The sequence below is a fragment of the Arachis ipaensis genome, chromosome B7 (assembly GCF_059453495.1).
Source record: "Arachis ipaensis isolate K30076 ecotype BB chromosome B7, ASM5945349v1, whole genome shotgun sequence".
Classification (NCBI taxonomy): domain Eukaryota; kingdom Viridiplantae; phylum Streptophyta; class Magnoliopsida; order Fabales; family Fabaceae; genus Arachis; species Arachis ipaensis.
In genome coordinates this window covers 59,112,307-59,128,426 of record NC_142442.1, presented here as the reverse complement: position 1 = coordinate 59,128,426, position 16,120 = coordinate 59,112,307, and the positions used below count along the sequence as shown (strand labels likewise).

Genomic DNA, 16,120 nt, shown 5'->3' with positions numbered 1-16,120 from the left:
ATCTTTTATTCTATTTTATTTATTTGCATACTTTCATTCATTGCATTTTAATTTTGCATATTTTTATTTTCTTTTCTAAATTTATTATTTTACCATTGGTGTTCAAATGTTCTTATTCAACTGTTATATCTTTTCCGGTATTATCTTAGTGCTTATGACTTGTTTTATTCTGATTGGGTAACATTATTTAAATCAATGTTAATCTTTTATGACACTTGTACTTCTCTTGCATTGATATAAACTTATACTATCTTGCATTACACATATTTTCCTCTCCTTTGTTGCAAATTTTGCACAACTAGTATGCCATGTGCTTATATTGTTTTCTCACGTACATGTTGAAGCTTCCATGTAAATGAGACCCTTATCATTTGGCATTAACCCAACCATACTTCATTTATTTTCTTATCTTTATTGTTGGGTTACTTTTCTTCCCTTTTTCTTTCAGGATGGCCACTAGGAAGAGAACCGGAAGACGTTTACATGGGGAGACAGACAAGTCCATCAGCACAATCCTTGGAAAAAAGCATCAGTTAGAGAGACCCGTCCATTTGTACATCTTAGCATGCACCGAGGACGGTGCAATCTTTAAGTGTGGGGAGGTCGATACCGATCTCCGTGGGTTAGTACCTTCCTGTCTCAACACCAATGTTTAAATTTTCTTTGTTAAATTAGTTGTTGCATTTGCATGTTTAATTGCATGTTTATTTGATTTTATGCATTTAGTTACTACTTGGTTAAAGTAATAAATTTCTTTTTAGGACTCTATTTTTGAAAAAAAAGTTTCACTAATTTAAAATTGAAAAAATTTTTATGTTAAAACTTGTTTGAAGTTGTATTTGGAACATGGTTTTTGAGCCAAAGAACACACAACCTGTGAGATTTTGAGCTTATTTACATTGTTACATTATTTAACCATAAATTTTTATTCTTGTGTGTTTTCTTCACTATGATTGCAACCTTTGCTTTGTTCCATTCTATATGTCCAATATTTAGTGTATTTACATGCCTGCATATGATTGAGGACATTATTTGATTTTTACTCACTTATCCCAAATAAGCCTACCCTTTCAATCACCTTCATTTGCCACCTTGAGCCTTTTTAATCCCATTTATTCTATATTTTACCACATCACTAGCCTTAAGCAGAAAAACAAATTAAAATCCCTAACTGAATCTTTGGTTAGCTTAAGATAGAGATTGTGCATCAACTAAGTGTGAGAAAATTGTGGGAACATGGGTTAATAAGGGAATGTATCATGTTTCTAATTTATTTGAATATTAGGAATTTGGGAACCTACTCATGAAAAAAACCAAAATAGAAAAATAATAGAAAATCTATGTGCATTAATAGGTTATGTTTATTTCTCTACAAAAGAAATCCAAAAATATTCAATAAATAAGTAAATAAATAAGGGGACAAAATTACCCCAATGCTAAGTTAATAAAAAGATCAATGCACATGTGATAAAAGTAAAGAAATATCAAAATTTTGGTACATGAGTGTGGGAATCATACAAAAGTGGGAATTTTTGGTAGCTAGGCATGAATTAGAATATATAGAGTGCATGTATGTTAGGTGAGAGCTTAGGTTAGTCAAAGATTCAATTTATAGCTCACTTAGCCATATATATACCCTTACCCTTACCATAGCCCCATTACAACCTTGAAAAGACCTCATGATGTTTGCATTGATACATTAAATATTGTTGATTGGTTAGATGAAGAACAAAGTTTTAGAAAGCATGACTAGAGAAGAGTAGAGCGAATTACCCTATACACTTAAGAGACTAGAGTGATATACACTACTAGTGAGGGTTCAATGCTTGATTCTATGTTCCCTGCTTTCAAGAGCTATCTTCTTACAAGTTTTTACTTGTATTTTATTGTATAATTTGAATTAGTGAAATCTGATTCATGTTTGTCTTGGAGAACTTATTTATTTTTAACCAAGTAGGTAGAATCATTTTGCATGTAGTTGCATTCATATAGATAGGTTGCATTTCATATATTCTACTACTCCTCTTCACCTTTATAGCTTCTCTTGAGCTTAGCATGAGGACATGCTAATGTTTAAGTGTGGGGAGGTTGATAAACCACTATTTCATGGTTTATCTTGTGCTCAATTGAGTGGTTTTTATCAACTCTTTACCAATTTATTCATACTAATCGCATGCTTTATGTATTCCTTCCTGATTTTGTGCTATGATTGAAAACATGCTTCTTTGGCCTTTATATTGCTAATATTAATCCTCTCTTATCACCATTAGATGCCTTGATATGTGTGTTAAGTGATTTCAGAGTTTATAGGGCAGGAATGGCTTAGAGGATGGAAAGGAAGCATGCAAAAATGGAAGGAATACAAGAAGTTGAAGGAACTGCAAAGCTGTCAGCCTGACCTCTTCGCACTCAAACGGCTATAACTTTAGCTACAGAGATCCAAATGACGCGGTTCCAGTTGCGTTGGAAAGCTAACATCCGGAGCTTCGATTTGATATATAATTTGCTATAGCTGCCCCGAAGTTAGGTGACGTGAACGCGTGAATGACGCACCCGCGTTGCATCTACGAACTTCAATCCGCGCTATGTCTAAATTCTTTTAGACTGAGGCCTCCACATGTCAGGGAATTGCTTATATCTTCTAAAGCTTGGCTGGCTATTAAGCTATGTCTAACCCTTAGCTTGGAGCTTTAGACTAAGAATTGAAGATTCCTGGAATTCATATTAAAAATTTTGGAATCCTTATTTTTTTCTTTTTCATATAATTTTCAAAAATTCCAAAAAAATTTAGAAAATTATAAAAAATCAAAAATATTTCATGTTTCTTGTTTGAGTCTTGAGTCAGATTTTGAGTTTGGTGTCAATTGCATGTTCATCTTGCATTTTTTGAAAAAAAAATCATGCATTCATAGTGTTCTTCATGATCTTCAAGTTGTTCTTAGTAAGTCTTCTTGTTTGATCTTGATGTTTTCTTGTTTTGCATCTTTTCTTGTTTTTCATGTGCATTTTTGCATCCATAGAGTCTAAACATGAAAGATTTCTAAGTTTGGTGTCTTGCATATTTTCTTTGCATATAAAAATTTTCAAAAAAAGTTCTTGATGTTCATCTTGACATTCAAAGTGTTCTTGGTGTTCATCTTGACATTCATAGCATTCTTGCATGCATTCATTGTTTTGATCCATAATTTCCATGCCTTGAGTCTTTTTCATGTTTTTCTCTCTCATCATAAAAATTAAAAAAAATCAAAAAAATATCTTTCCTTTTTTCTCTCGTAAAATTCAAAAATTTGGATTGACTTTTTAAAAAATTTTTAAAATTCAATTGTTTCTTATGAGTCAAATCAAATTTTCAATTTGAAAACCTTATCTTTTTCAAAATCTTTTTCAAAAAAAAAAACAAATCTTTTTCATTTTTCTTATCTATTTTTGAAAATTTTCAAGATAATTTTCAAAAATCTTTTTCTCAATTTTATATCATAATTTTCGAAAATATCATCAATAATTCATGTTTTGATTCAAAAAATATCAAGTTTGTTACTTACTTGTTAAGAAAGATTCAAACTTTAAGTTCTAGAATCATATCTTGTGATTTCTTGTGAATCAAGTCATTAATTGTGATTTTAAAAATCAAATCTTTTTCAAAACTAATTTCAATCATATCTTTTCAAAAATATCTTCTTATCTTATCTTTTTCAAAATTTGATTTTAAAATATCTTTTCTAACTTCCTATCTTCTTATCTTTTCAAAATTGATTTTCAAATTTGTTTCAACTAACTAACTAACTTTTTTGTTTGTTTCTTATCTTTTTCAAAACTACCTAACTAACTCCCTCTCTCTCTAATTTTCGAAAATATCTTCCCTCTTTTTCAAAATTTCTTTTTAATTAACTAATCATTTTAATTTTTGATATTAATTTTCGAAAATTACTAACCTTTTTCAAAAACTGTTTTCGAAAATCACTAACCATTTTTCAAAAATATTTTTCGAAAATCTTTCCCTCTCATCTCTTTCTATTTATTTATTCATATACTGACACTTCATCTCCCCAAAAATCCGAACCCTCTCTCTCTCTCTGAGTTCAGAGTTTCTCTTCTTCTTTTATTCTACTCACATAAGGGAACCTCTATACTTGGGCAAAAAAGATCCCTATTATTATTATTTTTATGTCCCTCTTTTTCATATGAGCAGGAGCAAGGACAAGAATATTCTTGTTGAAGCAGATCCAGAACCTGAAAGGACTCTGAAAAGGAAACTAAGAGAAGCTAAATTACAACAATCCAGCAAGCACCTTTCAGAAAATTTCGAACAGGAAGAGGAGATGGCAGCCGAAAATAATAATAATGCAAGGAGGATGCTTGGTGACTTTACTGCACCCAATTCCAATTTACATGGAAGAAGCATCTCCATCCCTACCATTGGAGCAAACAATTTTGAGCTGAAACCTCAATTAGTTTCTCTGATGCAGCAGAACTGCAAGTTTCATGGACTTCCATCTGAAGATCCTTTTCAGTTCTTAAATGAATTCTTGCAGATCTGTGATATTGTTAAGACTAATGGAGTAAATCCTAAAGTCTACAGGCTCATTCTTTTCCCTTTTGCTGTAAGAGACAGAGCTAGAGTGTGGTTGGACTCTCAACCTAAGGATAGCCTGAACTCTTGGGATAAGCTGGTCAAGGCTTTCTTAGCCAAGTTCTTTCCTCCTCAAAAGCTGAGTAAGCTTAGAGTGGATGTTCAAACCTTCAAACAGAAAGAAGGTGAATCCCTCTATGAAGCTTGGGAGAGATACAAAGGACTGACCAAAAAGTGTCCTTCTGACATGCTTTCAGAATGGACCATCCTGGATATATACTATGATGGTCTGTCTGAAGTAGCTAAGATGTCATTGGATACTTCTGCAGGTGGATCCATTCACCTAAAGAAAACGCCTGCAGAAGCTCAAGAACTCATTGACATGGTTGCTAATAACTAGTTCATGTACACTTCTGAGAAGAATCCTGTGAGTAATGGGACGCCTATGAAGAAGGGAGTTCTTGAAATTGATACTCTGAATGCCATACTGACTCAGAATAAAATATTGACTCAGCAAGTCAATATGATTTCTCAGAGTTTGAACGGAATGCAAGCTGCATCCAACAGTACTTGAGAGGCATCTTCTGAAGAAGAAGCTTATGATCCTGAGAACCCTGCAATAGCAGAGGTGAATTACATGGGTAAACCATATGGAAACACCTATAATCCTTCATGGAGAAATCACCCAAATCTCTCATGGAAGGATCAAAAGCCTCAATAAGGCTTTAATAATGGTGGAAGAAATAGGTTTAACAACAGTAAACCTTTTCCATCATCCACTCAGCAACAGACAGAGAACTCTGAACAAAATACCTCTAATTTAGCAAAATTAGTCTCTGATCTATCTAAGGCCACTGTGAGTTTCATGAATGAAACAAGGTCCTCCATTAGAAATTTGGAAGCACAAGTGGGCCAGCTGAGTAAAAGGATCACTGAAATCCCTCCTAGTACTCTCCCAAGCAATACAGAAGAAAATCCAAAAGGAGAGTGCAAGGCCATTGACATAGTCAAAATGGCTGAACCCAAAGAGGGAGAGGAGGACGTGAATCCCAAGGGGGAAGACCTCCTGGGACGTCCAGTGATCAATAAGGAGTTTCCCTCTGAGGAACCAAAGGAATCTGAGACTCATCTAGAGACCATAGAGATTCCATTGAACCTCCTTATGCCATTCATGAGCTCTGATGAGTATTCCTCTTCCGAAGAGAATGAGAATGTTACTGAAGACCAAGCTGCCAAGTTTCTTGGTGCAATCATGAAGCTGAATGCCAAATTATTTGGTATTGAGACTTGGGAAGATGAACCTCCCTTGTTCACCAATGAACTAAGTGATCTAGATCAACTGACATTGCCTCAGAAGAAATAGGATCCTGGAAAGTTCCTAATACCTTATACCATAGGCACCATGATCTTTGAAAAAGCTCGGTGTGACCTTGGTTCAGGGATAAACCTCATGCCCCTCTCTGTAATAGAGAAACTGGGAATCTTTGGGGTGCAAACTGCTAAAATTTCATTAGAGATGGCAGACAATTCAAGAAAACAGGCTTATGGACAAGTAGAGGACGTGCTAGTAAAGGTTGAAGGCCTTTACATCCCTGCTGATTTCATAGTCCTAGATACTGGGAAGGATGAGGATGAATCCATCATCCTTGGAAGACCCTTCCTAGCCACAGCAAGAGCTGTGATTGATGTTGACAGAGGTGAATTAGTCCTTCAATTGAATGAGGACTCCCTTGAGTTTAAAACTCAAGGACATCCTTCTGTAAACATGGAAAAGAGGCACAGTAAGCTTCTCTCAAAACAGAGTCAACCAGAACCCCCACAGTCAAACTCTAAGTTTGGTGTTGGGAGGCCACAACCAAACTCTAAGTTTGGTGTTGAACTCCCATATCCAAACTCTAAGTTTGGTGTTGGGGAGTCTCAACAATGCTCTGAACATCTGTGAGGCTCCATGAGAGCCCACTGTCAAGCTATTGACATTAAAGAAGCGCTTGTTGGGAGGCAATCCAATTCTTATTTAATTATATTTTTATTAGTTATATGTCTTTATAGGTACATGATCATGTGGAGTCACAAAATAAATTAAAAAATTGAAAACAAAATCAAAAAGAGCAGAAAAAAAAAATCACACCCTAGAGGAAGACCTTACTGGCGTTCAACGCAAGAATAGAGCATGGTTTTGGCGCTGAACGCCCAAAATGGGTAGCATCTGGGCGTTTGAACGCCAGAATTGCACCCTGGAGAAGAGCTGGTGCTGAACGCCCAGAACAAGCATGGTTCTGGCGTTCAACGCCAGAAATGGGCAACAAATGGGCGTTCAACGCCCAGAACAAGCACCAATCTGGCGCTGAACGCCCAGAGTTGTGTGCAAGGGCATTTTGCATGCCTAATTTAGTGCAAGGTTGTAAATCCTTGAACACCTTAGGATCTGTGGATCCCACAGGATCACCTCAGGATCTGTGGACTCCATAGGATCCCCACTACCTCCACTCACTTCTTCTCACCCCTTTTTCACACAATCCCATAAACACTCTTCCCCAAAACTCTTCACCAATCACCTCAATCTCTCTTCCCTATCACCACTTCACCACTCACATCCATCCACTCTTCCCCATAAACCTACCTCATAAACCCCACCTACCTTCAAAATTCAAAATCAATTTCCCACCCAAAACCACCCTATATGGCCGAAATTACCCCCCCTCCTTTCCATATATATAGCCCTCCATTCTTCCTCATTTTCACACAACACAACCCTCTCTTCTCTTCTTGGCTGAATATACCTCTCCCTCCTCTCCTCCATATTTTCTTCTTCTTCTTCATCTATTCTTTCTTCTCTTACTCGAGGGCGAGCAATATTCTAAGTTTGGTGTGGTAAAAGCATAAGCTTTTTGTTTTTCCATTACCATTGATGGAACCCAAGACTGGAGAATCCTCTAGAAAAGGGAAAGGGAAGACAAAAGCTTCCACCTCCGAGTCATGGGAGATGGAAAGATTCATCTCCAAAGCTCATCAAGACCACTTCTATGATGTTGTGGTCAAGAAGAAGGTGATTCTTGAGGTCCCTTTCAAACTCAAGAAAAATGAGTATCTGGAGATCCGACATGAAATCCAAAGAAGAGGTTGGGAAGTTCTAACAAACCCCATCCAACAAGTCGGCATCCTAATGGTTCAAGAGTTCTATGCCAATGCATGGATCACTAAGAACCATAATCAAAGTAAGAACCCAAATCCAAAGAACTATATTACAATGGTTCGGGGGAAATACTTATATTTTAGTCCGGAAAATGTGAGGTTGGCGTTCAACTTGCCTATGATGCAAGGAGATGCACGCCCCTACACTAGAAGGGTCAACTTTAATCAAAGGTTAGACCAAGTCCTCATGGACATATGTGTGGAAGGAGCTCAATAGAAGATTGACTCTAAAGGCAAGCCGGTTCAATTAAGAAGACTGGACCTCAAGCCTGTAGCTAGAGGATGGTTAGAGTTCATCCAACGCTCCATCATCCCCACTAGCAACCGATCTGAAGTTACTGTGGATCGGGCCATCATGATCCATAGCATCATGATTGGAGAGGAAGTAGAAGTTCATGAAGTCATCTCCCTTGAACTCTACAAAATAGCCGAAAAGCCCTCTTCTGGGGCAAGGCTAGCTTTTCCTCAACTTATTTTCCATCTATGTTACTCAGTTGGAGCTTTCATAGAAGGAGACATTCCCATTGAGGATGAGAAGCCCATCACTAAGAAAAGGATGGAGCAAGCAAGAGAGCCCATTCATGGATCTCAAGAGACGCATGAAGCTCATCACCATGAGATCCCCGAGATGCCTCAAATGCATTTTTCTCCACAAAACTATTGGGAGCAGATCAACACCTCCCTAGGAGAATTAAGTTCCAACATGGGACAATTAAGGGTGGAACATCAAGAGCACTCCATCATCCTTCATGAAATAAGAAAAGATCAAAAAGCAATGAGGGAGGAGCAACAAAGACAATGAAGAGACATAGAAGAGCTCAAGGACATCATTGGTTCCTCAAGAAGGAAACGCCACCATCACTAAGGTGGACTCATTCCTTGTTCTTACATTCTCTATTTTTCGTTTTCTATGTTAAGTGCTTATCTATGTTTGTGTCTTCATTACATGATCATTAGTATTTAGTAATTATGTCCTAAAGTTATGAATGTCCTATGAATCCATCACCTCTCTTAAATGAAAAATGTTTTAATTCAAAAGAACAAGAAGTACATGAGTTTCGAATTTATCCTTGAACTTAGTTTAATTATATTGATGTGGTGACAATACTTTTTGTTTTCTGAATGAATGCTTGAACAGTGCATATGTCTTTTGAAGTTGTTGTTTAAGAATGTTAAATATGTTGGCTCTTGAAAGAATGATGACAAGGAGACATGTTATTTGATAATTTGAAAAATCATAAAAATGATCCTTGAAGCAAGAAAAAGCAGCAAAGAACAAAGCTTGCAGAAAAAAAAATAGGCGAAAAAAAATAAAAAGAAAAAGCAAGCAGAAAAAGCCAAAAGCTCTTAAAACCAAGAGGCAAAAGCAAAAAGCCAATAACCCTTAAAACCAAAAGGCAAGGGTTATAAAAAGGATCCTAGGATTTGAGCATCAGTGGATAGGAGGGCCTAAAGAGATAAAATCCTGGCCTAAGCGGCTAAACCAAGCTGTCCCTAACCATGTGCTTGTGGCGTGAAGGTGTCAAGTGAAAACTTGAGACTGAGCGGTTAAAGTCAAGGTCCAAAGCAAAAAAAAAAAAAGAGTGTGCTTAAGAACCCTGGACACCTCTAATTGGGGACTTTAGCAAAGCTGAGTCACAATCTGAAAAGGTTCACCCAGTTATGTGTCTGTGGCATTTATGTATCTGGTGGTAATACTGGAAAACAAAGTGCTTAGGGCCACGGCCAAGACTCATAAAATAGCTGTGTTCAAGAATCATCATACTGAACTAGGAGAATCAATAACACTATCTGAACTCTGAGTTCCTATAGATTCCAATCATTCTGAACTTCAATGGATAAAGTGAGATGCCAAAACTATTCAAGAGGCAAAAAGCTACAAGTCCCGCTCATCTGATTGGAGCTATGTTTCATTGATAGTTTGGAATTTATAGTATATTCTCTTCTTTTTATCCTATTGGATTTTCAGTTGCTTGGGGACAAGCAACAATTTAAGTTTGGTGTTGTGATGAGCGGATAATTTATACGCTTTTTGGCATGGTTTTTAGTATGATTTTAGTAGAATCTGGTTACTTTTAGGGATGTTTTCATTAGTTTTTTTGTTAAATTCACATTTCTGGACTTTACTATGAGTTATTGTGTTTTTTTGTGATTTCAGGGATTTTCTGGCTGAAATTGAGGGACTTGAGCAAAAATCAGACTCAGAGGTTGAAGAAGGACTGCTGATGCTGTTGGATTCTGACCTCCCTGCACTCAAAGTGGATTTTCTGGAGCTACAGAACTCAAAATGGCACGCTTCTAATTGCGTTGGAATGTAGACATCCAGGGATTTCCAGCAATATATAATAGTCCATACTTTGGCTGAGTTTAGACGATGTAAAAGGGTGTTGAACGCCAGTTCTATGATGCTGTCTGGAGTTAAACGCCAGAAACACGTCACAAACCAGAGTTGAACGCCAGAAACATATTACAACCTAGCGTTCAACTCCAGAAAGAGCCTCTGCACGTGTAACATTCAAAGCTCAGCCCAAGCACACACCAAGTGGGCCCCGGAAGTGGATTTATGCATCAATTACTTACTTCTGTAAACCCTAGTAACTAGTTTAGTATAAATAGGAGTTTTTACTATTGTATTTGACATCCTGGATTGTATTGTTGATCCTGTGATCACGTTTTGGGGGCTGGCCATTCGGCCATGCCTGGACCATTATCACTTATGTATTTTCATACGGTAGAGTTTCTGCACTCCATAGATTAAGGTGTGGAGCTTTGCTGTTCCTCAAAGATTAATGCAAAGTACTACTGTTTTTCTATTCAATTCAACTTACTCCGCTTCTAAGATATTCATTCGCACTTCAACCTGAATGTGATGAACGTGACAATCATCATCATTCCCTATGAACGCGTGCCTGACAACCACTTCTGTTCTACCTTAGATTGAACGAGTATCTCTTGGATCTTTTAATCAGAATCTTCGTGGTATAAGCTAGATTGATGGTGGCATTCATGAGAGTTCGAAAAGTCTAAACCTTGTCTGTGGTATTCCGAGTAGGACTCTGGGATTGAATGACTGTGACGAACTTCAAACTCGTGAGTACTGGGCGTAGTGACAGACGCAAAAGGAGGGTGAATCCTATTCCAGTATGATCGAGAACCTCAGATGATTAGCCGTGCTGTGACAGAGCATTTGGACCATTTTCACAAGAGGATAGGATGCAGCCATTGACAAGGGTGATGCCTCCAGACAATTAGTCATACAGTGACAGCGCATCAGACCATTTTCCAGAGAGGATAAAAAGTAGCCATTGACAACGGTGATGTCCTTACATAAAGCCACCCATGGAAAGGAGTAAGACTGATTGGATGAAGACAGCGGGAAAGCAGAAGTTCAGAGGGACGAAAACATCTCTATACCTTTATCTGAAATTCTCACCAGTGATATACATAAGTATTTCTATCCTTATTTTCTGTTTAATTAGTATTATTTTCGAAAACTCCATAATCAATTATTATCCGCCTGACTGAGATTTACAAGATGACCATAGCTTGCTTCATACCAACAATCTCCGTGGGATCGACCCTTACTCACGTAAGGTTTATTACTTGGACGACCCAGTGCACTTGCTGGTTAGTTGTATCGAAGTTGTGAATGAAAAACAATTTATTAAGACGTGCGTACAGAGTTTTTGGCGCCGTTGCCTGAGATCACAATTTCGTGCACCAGAGGGTTCGGCCACTTCAAAAATGGGGACTATACACATGTCTTCAAAGGGAATACATTGGGAAATGTTGCCATGCAACATTGGAAGAATAACACCCTTGGAAGCCGAACCACTCATATCATAAAAGTGATGATCCTTGTGCCCATCCCATGCTGAACCCCATCCGTCCATTATTAGCCTACACCATCAATCCACACCTTTCATTTACTCACCACTTTTCTATATAAGTGGTTTCTAGTCCGTACCTCTTTACATTCCAATTCCCCTTTCTTTATACTTCTCACTTTCGGAACTCAACACCTCTTACCCCATCGAAAGCACTCTCATCCACTCCCTTAACTACACCCTATCCTAACCCGGCCGAATTTCATCACTTATCTGCACCCTTCAACACCTTCACATATCAAAAGTCACTTATGGCCTCATCAAGCTCCAAAAGGTGAAAGGGAAAGACACCGGTGGAAAGCATTCCTTTTAATGAAGGAAGGTTCAAGACCGCCTTTCATGAGCTTCAATTCAAATGTATAAAACACAAGAAAGTATTGCCAGAGTTGACATTCCAATTCAACGATGATGAGTGCCCGCAGATTAGAGAAAAGATTGAACAGAGGGGTTGGCAAGAGCTCATGAACCCAGAAACAAAGATAAATGCAAATCTCATTAAGGAGTTCTATGCCAATGTAGCCAAAGAAGACAATACCGAGGCTCCTACCTTCAAAAACTATGTGAGAGGAACAGAAGTGGATTTCAGTCCCAATGTTATAATGAGGAATCTTCATTTTAGATCACAACCCTCTGACAAGCCAAGTTGTCAAGCAAGAATAAGTAATGGCCCCGACAATGATGAGCTTGAAGAAATTGTGAATGACATGTGTGTCATAGGATCGGATTGGGAAAGGTATTCGGATAAGAGGCCACGGTTCATTAGAAGATGAGATCTCATCCCGGAAGCCAAAGGATGGTTTGAGCTCGTAAGAAGATCTATCCTTCCAGCCTCGAACAATTCTGAGGTCAACATTGCTCGAGCTACTATGCTACATTGCATTATGAGCGGTGGAGACATCAATGTACATGAAATTATAGCTGAGGGAATCCAAGAAGCAGCCAAAAAGAGTGATCCAAGTGCCCGGCTTTTGTATCCCAGTACCATCCTGAGACTATGTAACAAAGCCAAGGTGGTCTTCGAAGACAGCAATCCACATTAGGTAAACCCTGGGAGGTTAGTTACGCTCCAGTGTATAACTTATGCAGCACCCGCCCAACAACAAAGAAGGCCTCAAATAAGGAAAAGAGCATCACAAGAAGGACCTCACCAAGAAGAACCTCATCAAGAATAATACCAGCAAGAAGAGTACTATGATCCAACCAATATAAATCTGGTTCACATTCAAGGAGCCATTGAGGACTTGGCAAGGAGACATATGGAAGGATAAGAGCAACAACTACACTTTCAATCCCAACGGATGGATCGTCAGGAAGAACTACTTCCTAACTGGATGAATCAACAAGGAGAGTGGCAAAAACAACAAATAGAGCAGCAACAGGAATACTTCTACCAGCTCACTCAAGCCATCAATCAAGTGACTGAAAGGCAAGAGCGTCAAGATAAACGCCTTTAAGAACTCAACCAATGTTAGCTAGCTCAGATGAAAGCATTCAACGAGTTCAGCGTGCTTAATGAAGGACGGCAACTACATAAGGAAGAATTTAACATAAACACTCAAGCCAAGTTGAACTATGTATCTGGGCATATGCATAATTTGCACTCTTCAATCCCAAGGTATGATACAGTCCAAAAAGAGCTAATAGAACAAGAGGAAGGGCAGGTAAAACAACAGAAGGAAACATTGAAAAAGAAGATGGAAGATGCTGGCTTCTGGAAAAAGTTGGTCGGAAAGCGCAAGGGAAATGGGGGTTCAAGCACTCAAGAAGGACACAAAGAGGAAAAACAAGAGAGAGAGCATAGGCATCCCCATAAGTAAAAGGTGGTGGAGTTCCCTCTTCATTTTATCTTTTTCAAGTCTAAATAAGGAAAATCATGTATGAAATAGAACATGCTTCCATAGTAGCTTAGGAATTTTCAATTCTGTCTTTAGCATTTTTAGTGTTAAGTCTATGTGTGCTGGTCCAAGTTACCTATTTTCATTCTCATCCTACTTACTTGTATGCTTGCCCTTTGAATTTAATAAAAGAGAATGTTATGAAAGAAACTAGAATAGGGTTCATATGGTGAAATAAGTCCTCAAGGTTTGTGGTGGGATAATAGATTAGCTATGTTGGATCACCTATAAGGTATGAGGGCACTCATGTGTATTGAATTACATGCTTGAAACACATCCTATGAGACTAGCCAAACAACAAGATCCTAATAAGAAAAAGAGAAAGAACAATAAGATTTTGAAAAAGAAAGAAAAATAATAAGAAATAAGGCTAGGCACCAAGGGTTTGAATACTGAGGCATATGTCTGTGGTGCTCCTGTGCAAAGGATATGCTTGGATGACTAAGCTCTCAGGGGTGCCTTATCACTTGGTAACTTGGGTTAACTAACCCGGGATTATCAGCTGAAAGTCCACTATCAAGAGCAACTTTTGCTACAGAATATTTAATAACCTAAAGAGGTGCTGGACACTAAGGCCTCAAAGAAAAAAAAAATAACAAACCATGTGCATGTGGTGTGCATGTATGGGGGAGAGCGACTTGGGGGAGTAAGTCCTTAGGGGTGTTTCAACACCTAGCACCTTGAACCAACTGGTTCGGGAGTGTTAGCTGAAAGCTTACTTTAAAGAGTTGCCCCCTCACAGAGCACTTAGCCTAAGGATGCAATAAACCCTGAGAAAAAAAGGGAGGATCAAAGAATAAGGATCTTATAGGATGCAATCAAGCAAGTATTCAAGAGCATGATAAGGACCTAGAAACCAGTAAAGGAATGAACCTAAGTTGCTATGCATGAAACCCCATAAACCAAGAGCTTTACTTCTATAATAAGAACTTGTTTCTCTTGTTCTTTCATTCATCATTCTAATGTTTTGGTACTTGCTTAGGGACAAGCAAGCTTTAAGTTTGGTGTTGTGATGCCAGGGCATTTTGGCCAGTTTCACTGACCTTTTCTTTACTGTTTTAGGGTAGTTTCATGTATTTTCTTAGTAAATAAGCAAGTTTTGGGTAGAAATACACTTAAATCTTGATTCAAGCAAACATGGTGAACTTTATCTGATTTCATGAGAATTATGCATGAATTGAATGACAAAATGGATAATGCATGATCTAATGACTTGGAATAGAACTTTGATGCACTTTATTTGCTTGATTTCAGGACAAAAGAAGCAAGGAAGAGCCACGTTAGTAGCCACGTTAGTCTAATTAACGTGACCACTAACGTGGAATGGGCATAAGCTTGTAGCGTTAATGAGAAAAGGGATCCCCAATAACGCCTTCGAAGCCATCATAGCCCACGTTAGTTGTCACGTTAATTACATTAACGTGGTAGTTAACGTGGAAGAAAAAGGTAGCTCCAATGTTAATCGTAAAAGTGAATGCCACTAACGCCCCGAAATGGCACACTTAGCCACGTTAAGAGTCACGTTAATTCAATTAACGTGAACTCTAACATGGGAGGATGAAGAAATTGCCAACGTTAGTGACACTCACCTTTGTCACTAACGTTGGAGATGGCAATTACTACCACGTTAATCTAATTAACGTGAACTCTAACGTGGGAAGGAGGGGCATTTGGAGCGTTAGTGACAAAGATAAGTGTCACTAACGCTCTCGAAGCTTAGGCATGCCCACGTTAAGGGTCACGTTAGTTATACTAACGTGAACTCTAACATGGGGAAAAGAGGCAATTAGCAACGTTACTGGAAAAGGTGAACGCCAATAACGTTTGCAAAGGACCAAGAGGCAACGTTAGTGGTCACGTTAGTGCCACTAACGTTGAAGTTAACGTGGATCATTTTGGTTTGGAACGTTAGTGAAAAAGGTGATTGTCACTAACGTTCTCGAACCCACATTTTTACTTAATGTTAACACCACTAACATCCTAACTAACGTCCATGCCTAACTCACACTTTTTCTGCAAGCAAAGCTGAGTCCACTGTAGACTATAACTGCTTCAACTCAAGATCAAAGGCCCATATCCAAGACTTGAAGAGCCAACTAGAAGATCAGAAGAGTAGTATATATAGGAGTAGTTTTGAACTAGTAAAGGAGCTGGCATTTTGGAGAACTACACTCTGTATATTTTACTTTCTCTGTAATTTCTAGTTTAACTTGACAATGCATTCTTCTTTATCTTCTTCCATTTCCAGAGCTATGAACAACTAAATCCCTTTTCATTGGGTTAGGGAGCTCTGTTGTAATTTGATGGATCAATAATAATTTTTATTATTCTTCTTCTTTCTTTTCTCTTGATTTTACTAGAAAGCTTTCAATCTTCATCCAATTGGGTAGTTGTCTTGGAAAAGAAGCTATTCATACTTGGATCTCTTCAGAACCTTGGAAGAGGAATGAAGAGATCATGCTAGAAATGCTTTCTCATGTTGGACCAAATTGGGGTTTGGATGGATATAGTGACATATAATCCTACCAACACTTTGATTTGGGAATACATGTGGTATAATCAGTGACCATACTTCA

The 16,120-nt window shown here is 38.0% G+C and overlaps 1 non-coding gene across 1 annotated transcript; it reads right to left on the bottom strand.

Moving 5' to 3' along the window:
* Window positions 1–4,715: 4,715 nt before the first annotated feature.
* Window positions 4,716–4,823, bottom strand: LOC148552736 (small nucleolar RNA R71). Its single transcript, XR_015892599.1, has one exon. It is a non-coding gene; the product is annotated as a small nucleolar RNA R71 (small nucleolar RNA).
* Between the last annotated feature and the right edge of the window lie 11,297 nt (window positions 4,824–16,120).